Here is a 9,683-nt window from a genome sequence, read left to right on the forward strand (position 1 = left end):
ACATAGGCTAAGAATGTATATCGAAGTAGCAGACTGAAGGCACTGAACTTGCCCTTTTCAGATTCATATATCTATTCAAACTTTTACATAAACCAGTGTTTCATCCACAGTGGCTCGTGATTTTCAAAATATTTATGTATGCCATAATAAGCACTTCATGAATCAACTAGGAATTGAAGGCACTTGCACAAAGAATATAATAACAGAAAACCAACGTATTCTTGCACAATAATATTATTGATGATAACACTATGCATAAATTGCTATTGCTTTGTTGTAAGCCAGAGCAGGATCTTGATCTTCCTTGGCACAGATGTTACTGTCAGATGGACTGAGAAGAATTTTTTCAGCCCCATTCCTCAATCCAACTTTATTCCTTTTCAATTTTGGGGCCATGAGAATCTGATAGCAGCCAACAGCTTTCTTCTTCTCCTTCTCAACCATCTCACCACCATCTTTCTACTTTTCTTGATCTTTGCCCTGTTCCTTGCATGCACTACTATTGAAGTCTTAACAGCGGGATTGCTGTTCTTGGGCATCAACAACATTAATAGGTTTAATGGATAGTAATTTTCCCACAAACGAAGGCCTGGGTTGGACAGATTCCCCATCAAATCTCTGAAACCCACAGCCCCCCAGTTGTAGGGATGAATCTGTTCATTCTGTGAAGATCTACTCCATAAGAAATCATGGTGCCAAGGTTGAGAATGCCCTGTAGGTGACCAGAAGGATGACGGACCTACAGTGCCAAGAAACTCATCCCACTGAAATCTGTGCTCCCGCAGCCCTTGAGGAGAGTGGAAAGCAAGACCCTCACAGTGCCTAGTAGGGTATCCCTGAGGCAACCCACGCAGAATATCTCCATCATCACAGCAGAGGTTTCACAACGGAGAAAACTCTCTTCCACTCTAAATATGGCCTTGTCGTTCCAAGTAGGGTTTGCGCCCCCTGTTCTGTCAATTTGCGTCGTCAGTTTTTTCTCTAAATTGATCCATACAACACAGTAGGTCTGCATCATGCCAAAATGATGCATCTCCTTCAGATCTTGAGCTGAGATGTTGTTAAGCTCCACCTGTGTGTAAGCTTCCCCCATGATGTAGAGTGAACCCTGATTGAAATTACAGGAGAAGAAACGCCATGAATGAAATCTTTTGAAATCTAAACATTGTATAGAACTGACTTATAAGACAAAACACATCATAGACTCTCTAGCTCATGATGATGAAAGCAGATGGAAATTAGTGCAGAAGGCCACCCCAAATGGTCATGATCGAAGCCAAGAAGCAGAAAACCCATTCATAGATACAACAATAATGGAACAAACAAAAACAAATTTGTACCAAATCCATTTGTTGTTTCATTTTAGAATTTTATTGTTGTGATTTCCATTTCAAAACTCCATTACTTCACCTGCACCTATAGTCTCAGGCTCTCATATTCATAAAAACAATGTACAAAATTTTGCTTGAGTTAGTTTTAGATTATAAAATCTACCCATTTCAAAACTCCATTGCTTCACCTGCACCTATCTTCTCAGGCTCTCATATTGATAAAAGAAATGTAGAAAATTTTGGTTGTTAGTGTTAGACTATAAAATCTACCCATTTCAAAACTCCATTTCTTCACCTAAACCTATCTTCTCAGGATTTCATATTGATAAAAACAATGTATAAAATTTCGGTTGAGTTAGTTTCAAACCATAAATCTACCCCAACTTCATCTAATGGGCTTGTAATATAGCCTTCTTTCCCACATTTTCCTTATTATAAAATAATGTCAAAGTAAAGCGAGAGTTAGAAATATTTTTCAACAATAGTCACTTGCATCAGTTGATTATTATCTCTCTTGGTTTTCATCCTTATGGCTTAATATGGACAGACCATTTTCTGCAAGATTAGGAAAGCCTATTGTGTCTTTGAAAGATCGATTTGATTAATGAAGGACATAAGTTAAAAATGCAGTGATCATCCTATAAACAAATATATATACTCTATATATATCAAAGCAGCAGACTGAAGGCACTGAATTTGCCCATCTCAGACTCATATATGATATATCTATTCAAATGTTTACATAAACCAATATTTCATCCACAATGGCTAAGAGTAGTATATATCAAAGACTGAAGGCACTGAACTTGCCCAATTCACTCATATATCTACTCAAATTTCTACACAAACCAATATTTCATCCACAGTGGCTAAGAGTATATATCAAAGTAGCAGACTGAAGGCACTGAACTTGCCCATTTGAGACTTATATATCTATTCAAATTTTTAAACAAACCAATGTGTGCCCCACAGTGGCTAAGAGTATCTATCAAAGTAGCAGACTGAAGGCACTGAACATGCCCATTGCAAAATTCAGACTCATATCTATTCAAACTTTTACACGAACCAATGTTTCATCCACATAGGCTAAGAATATATATCGAAGTAGTAGACTGAAGGCACTGAACTTGCCCTTTTCAGATTCATATATCTATTCAAACTTTTACATAAACCAGTGTTTCATCCATAGTGGCTCGTGATTTTCAAAATATTTATGTATGCCATAATAAGCACTTCACGAATCAACTATGAATTGAAGGCACTTGCACAAAGAATATAATAACAGAAAACCAACGTATTCTTGCACAATAATATTATTGATGATAACACTATGCATAAATTGCTATTTCTTTGTTGTAAGCCAGAGCAGGATCTTGATCTTCCTTGGCACATATGTTACTGTCAGATGGACTGAGATGAATTTTTGCAGCCCCATTCCTCAATCCAACTTTATTTCTTTTCAATTCTGGGGCCATGAGAATCTGATAGCAGCCAACAGATTTCTTCTTCTCCTTCTCAACCATCTCACCACCATCTTTCTGCTTTTCTTGATCTTTGCCTTGTTCCTTGCATGCACTACTGTTGAAGTCTTGACAGCGGGATTGCTGTTCTTGGGCTTCAACAACATTATTAGGTTTAATGGACAATAATTTTCCCACAAACAAAGGCCTGGGTTGGACAGGATTCCCCATCAAATCTCTGAAACCCACATCCCCCCAGTTGCAGGGATGAATCTGTTCATTCTGTGAAGATCTACCCCATCAAGAATCATGGTGCCAAGGTTGAGAATGCCCTATGGGCAACCAGAAGGACGACGGACCTGCAGTGCCAAGAAACTCATCCCACTGAAATCTGTGCTCCCGTAGCCCTTGAGGAGAGTGGAAAGCAAGACCCTCACAGTGCCTAGCAGGGTATCCCTGAGGCAACCCACACAGTATATCTCCATCATCACAGCAGAGGTTTCACAGCGGAGAAAACTCTCTTCCACTCTGAATATGGCCTTGTCGTTCCAAGTAGGGTTTGCGCCCCCTGTTCTGTCAATTTGCGTCGTCAGTTTTTTCTCGAAATTGATCCATACAACACAACAGGTTGTGCACAACAGATTGCATAGCAGAAACGGGACACATTATTGCAGCAGTTAGTGGAACAGCACGAAAACATTATTGCAGCAGGGCATGGAAGAGAACAGGAAGAGCAGAAAGCGGAAACAGGAGGAACAGAAATGGTCGTGGAAGAAAACAGGAAGAGCAGAAAGCTGAAGAGGAGAAACAGAAATGAAGTTGCACGACAGATGTCAACCATATGCCAGTTGAAGGTGCACACCAGCTGTCAAACATAGAAACAAAGTGTAGACAAAAAGCTCACTCAAAGGAAGGCCTATCGGCCTAAATATTGAAATTTTTAAGAAGACTCTGGCCATTTCATAAGCAGCTGAGTTGATAGCAGAGTTTGTCTGTTGCTGAGTCCCAATCATAGAGGTGTCTATATGAGTTATGTCAATGTCTAAGTAGAGCTATTGAATATGGAATGTGGGTGTAAGTCCTCATCTCTGTCCAACTTATGTCAAAGCAAGGATGCTACATAGGAAGAAAGAATTGGTTAATCGGTTGTGGATGATGGCATTTTTTTCTAGAAAATGCAATACCTCCTTCATTGATGGTCTCTTTTGAGGGGAAGCAGAAGCACAATTCAATGCAATCCCCACAGACACTGAGATTTCTTCCCTTCCTTCAACCTCTGGTTGAAGAGTAAGATCTATGATGCGCAAAAGGCGATGCTTGTCATCAACAAAGTTTTGACCCCATGCTGCAAAATCCTTATCTGATGGTGGCTTCCGAGTAAGAATCTCCATAAATATAACCCCAAAGGAATAAACATCCCACTTTTGGTTGTGTTTGAGAGTTTTCAATGCCTCTGGGGCCAGGTAAGGAGATACAAAGTTCTTGGATGTGCCTGGACTGCCCAACAAATCAGGTGTTGTTTGCAGGCTATCACGAGAGCCAGTGGAGCATTTTCTCCTTGAAAATATACATTCAAGGTTCCTTAGGTGGATAGCAGAGCTACTATACTTGACACTGGCAGTGTCCAGTAGCTTTTGTAGCCCAAAATCTGCTATGTATGGTTCCATGTCAAAGCCCAGAAGGATGTTGCTTGGCTTAACATTTCCATGAACAAACTTCCTTTCATGAAAACAGGGATAGACTCTGCAGAATCCAGAATCTGAACAAGATTCACTGATATTGTTATCTTTAATAAATTCTTATATGAAGCAGCAAAGATGAAGAATCCCAAATAATTTGACACATCACAAAAAGTTGATTCCTATTCCTAAACTTCTCATTTTCACTTTCAAAGTTATATTTCTTGAAGTTGGAACCAAACTCTATATTCTATCTCTCCTTGCTTATGTAGAGATGGGGATCTTGTATAATCGCTCTTTAGTTCTTTGATGTAACAACCTTCGTTCACATCTATGATGCTTCTGCAAAAAAAAACCTGCAACTTTCACTTTCCTTCATTTTCTTATTCCTGGTGTTTGTATCCTTTAGAAAATATAGAAAAGACTTTCAAGGTCTACAGTTTCATAAACAGTCATTCTAAAAGGCATGGAGAAATCAGCGTCACTGGTGATGGCTTCAATTTCAGGGACTTGAGCAATTACCAAGCCAGTGGGATACTTTTGAATAAGCCTGCAGACTATTTGGAATAATAGCAAATGAAAATTCACTCTAATATCAAATGCCAGCAAGGTTAGTTGATAACAATCTAGCAGAGATAGTCCCAAGGATTAGCTTGGTTAGAAGATGCTTTAGTGCAAATGCTCAAGGAATTCTCAGGATCAAATGTCATTGAATATCTAGTTGTTACCAGCAGTAGCTAAACAGGGGAAAAGTGTGGAATCCATAAGGAACTCATAATATGCAGGTTTGTGATTACCAACAATAGCTAAACAGGGGAGATTGTGGAATCCATAAGAAACTCATAATATGCAAAACAATAACAATACAATGTAATTTTCCCATCAATTCAATCCATATTGTTATGATGCAACACAATATCCCAATACTGTAATGTAATTAATTGAGTCATTATCATGTGTTCAGTCTCCAAACTAAAGTAATTAATGCAGTCATCAATAAAATATGGCTTACCAGGAATATGGTATAATGGACCTGTTCAATTTATAACAGCAGAAACATTCCATAGAAACTGATATAAATACTACAGCTAATTGTTCTCTAGCTAAGTAAGAAGATGTTATGTAGAATAAGATACAAATATAAGCACAGGGTCACTTGTCTTATTTCATGGTCTTCCTAAGAAGGCTTATGAAGGAAGCTGTGTAGCATTCTCATGGTTTTGATAAATTATCGTTTGTTGCTGAGATGAACATGTATATATAAATATTCTAACTTGAAAAAAGAGCAATTTCTTCTTTGTATATGCAAACTATAGCGGAACCAATAAATCTAATTTTCAATATTGATTTGCATCAATTTCTTTTGGTCCAACCAACAATTAAAATCCATCCCCTGCCACTGCAACAATAATACACCATATATCACCTTCCAATTAAAACTGAGAATGAGCTGCAAGTAAACTGTGAGAACGTGGATGCCTCATAAGCATGGAATTAAGTTTGATCCCTGAGCTTTGCTACAATCCTCAACTATAGAAATATTGAAATTTTTAAGAAGACTATGGCCATTTCATAAGCAGCTGAGTTGACAACAGAGTTTGTCTATTGCTGAGTCCCAATCATAGAGGTGTCTATATGAGTTATGTCAATGTCTAAGTAGAGCTGTTGAATATGGAATGTGGGTGTAAGTCCTCATCTCTTTCCAATTTATGTCAAAGCAAGGATGCTACGTAAGAAGAAAGAATTGGTTAATCGGTTGTGGATGATGGCATTTTTCTAGAAAATGCAATACCTCCTTCATTGATGGTCTCTTTTGAGGGGAAGCAGAAGCACAATTCAATGCAATCCCCACAGACACTGAGATTTCTTCCCTTCCTTCAATCTCTGGTCGAAGAGTAGGATCTATGATGCGCAAAAGGCGATGCTTGTCATCAACAAAGTTTTGACCTCATGCTGCAAAATCCTTATCTGAAGGTGGCTTCCCAGTAAGAATCTCCAGAAAAATAACCCTAAAGGAATAAACAACCTGCAACTTTCACTTTCCTTCATTTTCTTATTCCCGATGTTTGTATCCTTCAGAAAATATAGAAAAGACTTTCAAGGTCTACAGTTTCATACACGGTCATTCTAAAAGGCATGGAGAAATCAACCTTATTGGTGATGGCTTCAATTTCAGGGACTTGTGCAATTACCAAGCCAGTGGGATACTTCTGAATAAGCTAGTAGACTATTTGGAATAATAGCAAATGAAAATTCACTATAATATCAAATGCCACCAAGGTTAGTTGATAACAATCTAGCAGAGATAGCCCCAAGGACTAGCTTGGCTAGAAGAACTCATAATATGCAGGCTTGTGATTACCAACAGTAGCTAAAGAGGGGAGATCGTGGAATCCATAAGAAACTCATAATATGCAAGCAATTGAAGGGCTATCTTTGTAAAAAATAAATAAAAAACAACCATGCAGAAACAAATTGAACGAGATTTCCTGCAGATATACATGAAATGGAAAAAAGAGAACAAGAGAACCCACCATAATAGGCATTTTCCAAGCTTCCATGTGGAATGTAGTCATAAACCAGCAGTTTTTCCTCTATACCCCAATAGAAAGCTCGGAGGCGAACAATGTTGGGATGTTTAACCCTACCGATTGCTTTAGCTTCTGCTTCAAAATCCTTGTACCTTTCCAAACCACCATCACCAAGTCGCCTTACTGCAAAAGTCAGCCCATCTTCCAGAACTGCCTTATACAATATAGTATAACCACTGGCACCCAATATATATGCAGAGGCTCTGAGTAGCTTATCTAATTCCATGTCAAGATCTCCATTTAATGTCACAAAAGTTCCTTGCTATTGATCTCCATTGTCCGAGACACTTCCATCTGAGCTCTCATCAACTTTTTTAAGGCAGAGCTATCCAACTCTACCTGAACTGGAAGAACAGTCTTCATTGTCATCCAAATGAATATTCCTGGTATTAGGCCCATCCTCTGACTCCTTCTTTCTTCTTGTTCCCCAGTAATGGTACATAAAAACTGCGCAAAGGAGGCTTATCCCTGCAAAATCGCCAACTACAATGGTAGCTATGGTGCCTTTACTCAGACCTTTTCCCTTGTTGATAATAAGCATGGCTGCAATTGCTGAAGGTGAGTTGATTTTTGGAGGATCCGAGAGTGTTGAAGGAATTGAACATAAATTTGTCAGTGGGTGACCACAAAGACCTGGATTACCAGCAAAAGCATCATTTTTTTGATGCAAAAGAGCTCCAAACTGTGGAATGGGTCCAGTCAAAGGCACAAGGTTACCCCTGGCGTAAAAATTGCAGACGAAAATTTGCAGGCGTCTTCAACAACACCCAACGCGAATCTGAAGAAAAATTTTGACAACGGCAATGGATTTCTCAACGACTTTTCTTCCTCTGGGGTGGATTCGCCCTCAACTCCTACAGATTCAACCACAAAAACAATTTGGATGGCAGATTCAATCACGAAAACCATTTGGACGCAGCAGTCATCGTCAGACGATTCATCTCTGACCTTATTTGATCTGGATCTCATTTCTACATTCAGGAAAGCCATGGATAAAATTTGCCCTAGAGATTCAATGGAGCCCGTTTCAGAGGTCTGTCAGGCAGCATGGGAAGCAAGAGCGGAGAAGATGAAAAGGATACCCCAGGCAAATCTTTTAGGCTCCGATCTAGAAGCATTCAGGCAAGGGTTTGCAACTGTTTCAAATATCGTGAACAGTTGCAACCACTCAACTACCTTCCCTTGATCGAACGATTAACAATATTCTAATCATCTAACACATAATCTAACGGCACATAGGAATGACAAGTGGATTTTAGGGAAGTTCACTTCAAAGGGAAACACCTTACGGCGTAAAGATCTAAATATTTTCTTCGAAATAATATAAAGGGCAAGTAAAAAGAAAAAAGAAGAAGCAAAAAGTCATTAAAATATCATCATTAAATCACATTATAAAATATTTAAAAGAAAATAAATATTTAAATAATGTCTTCGAAATAATATGAAGGGCAAGTAAAAATAAAAAGGAAGAAAGAAGCAGCAAAAAATCATTAAAATATCATCATTAAATCACATTATCATATCAAACAAAAATTAAAGAGTTTAAAAAAAAGAGATGAGAAAAATCGAAATAAAACAAAAATTAAAGCCTATAAAACTTTAAAAACAAAATATTAACTAATTGCACTACATATATAAAAAAAAAAAAAATTTCTCTTGAAAATATAAATTTATAAGAAAAATAAATTAAAAATACAATAATAATAATAAAGATTTACCACTTTACTTGGTTCCAATGTATTAACTAAATTACTTTATCTTATCTAAGAATTTGTATTTCTTGGTTATGAGGAAACATGTTAATAACCCCAAACCTAGAGATGTACCAATAATGAAACCCTAATCTTAGTTCAAGGGTCTCCAAGGTCCATAACCAAAAATACCTTGAAAGTATTAACTAAAATTACTTCATCTTATCTAAGAATTTGTATTTCTAGGACATGAGGAAACATGTTAATAACCCCAAACCTAGAGATGTACCAATAATGAAACCCTACTCTTAGTTCAAGGGTCTTCAAGGTCCAGAACCAAAAATACCTTTCGTTCAAGGGTCTCCAAGAATTTGGTTTTTTAGTTGAAAGGTCTAAAAACACTTGACGATTCCCATTTTTCAAATCAGATACTCCGTCAAAATAATAAAAATTTTCTGGCAGTTAAGTGAACGGTAAATCTAGTTTTGATATAATCAAAATATCATTAAAAAATTATTGTAGTGTCTAAAATGTTTTCAAGCCCCTCATCAGATTGTACTTCCTCATTCCAAACCAAAAACTGACCATTCAGACGATCAACACATCTTTTACCTAAAATAGAATACTTTTGCACACGCTAATTTTCACCACAGTGCAATTTGATTTCTTCTCTATTTGAAGATCGGAAATAAAAAGACAGAAAGATCTTCGGATGATACCTTCACTGCTCATGGAACCCATTATCATCATGAACCTTTTAATACATGCTTGACATTCCTTTTTATGACCCTTGGGCATTAACTGGACACTAATTCCAAGAATCTTGAAAATATCAGCTAGAAACATTGTGAGTTTATCAGCCAGTGGTGAAATAGTCGCAGAAAATCAGGAGATGATGGAAAATTTCATTATCCAACACAATTGCACTAGC

The 9,683-nt window shown here is 37.5% G+C and overlaps 1 pseudogene; it reads right to left on the reverse strand.

Annotated features, from left to right (window-relative positions):
- Positions 1 to 3,888: 3,888 nt before the first annotated feature.
- On the reverse strand, positions 3,889 to 8,051 carry LOC149252869 (putative LRR receptor-like serine/threonine-protein kinase At4g37250; annotated as a pseudogene).
- Positions 8,052 to 9,683: the final 1,632 nt, after the last annotated feature.

The sequence above is a fragment of the Pinus tabuliformis genome, chromosome 7, assembly GCF_031772625.1.
Source record: "Pinus tabuliformis cultivar Carrire ecotype Pingquan chromosome 7, CPIR1, whole genome shotgun sequence".
Classification (NCBI taxonomy): Eukaryota; Viridiplantae; Streptophyta; class Pinopsida; order Pinales; family Pinaceae; genus Pinus; species Pinus tabuliformis.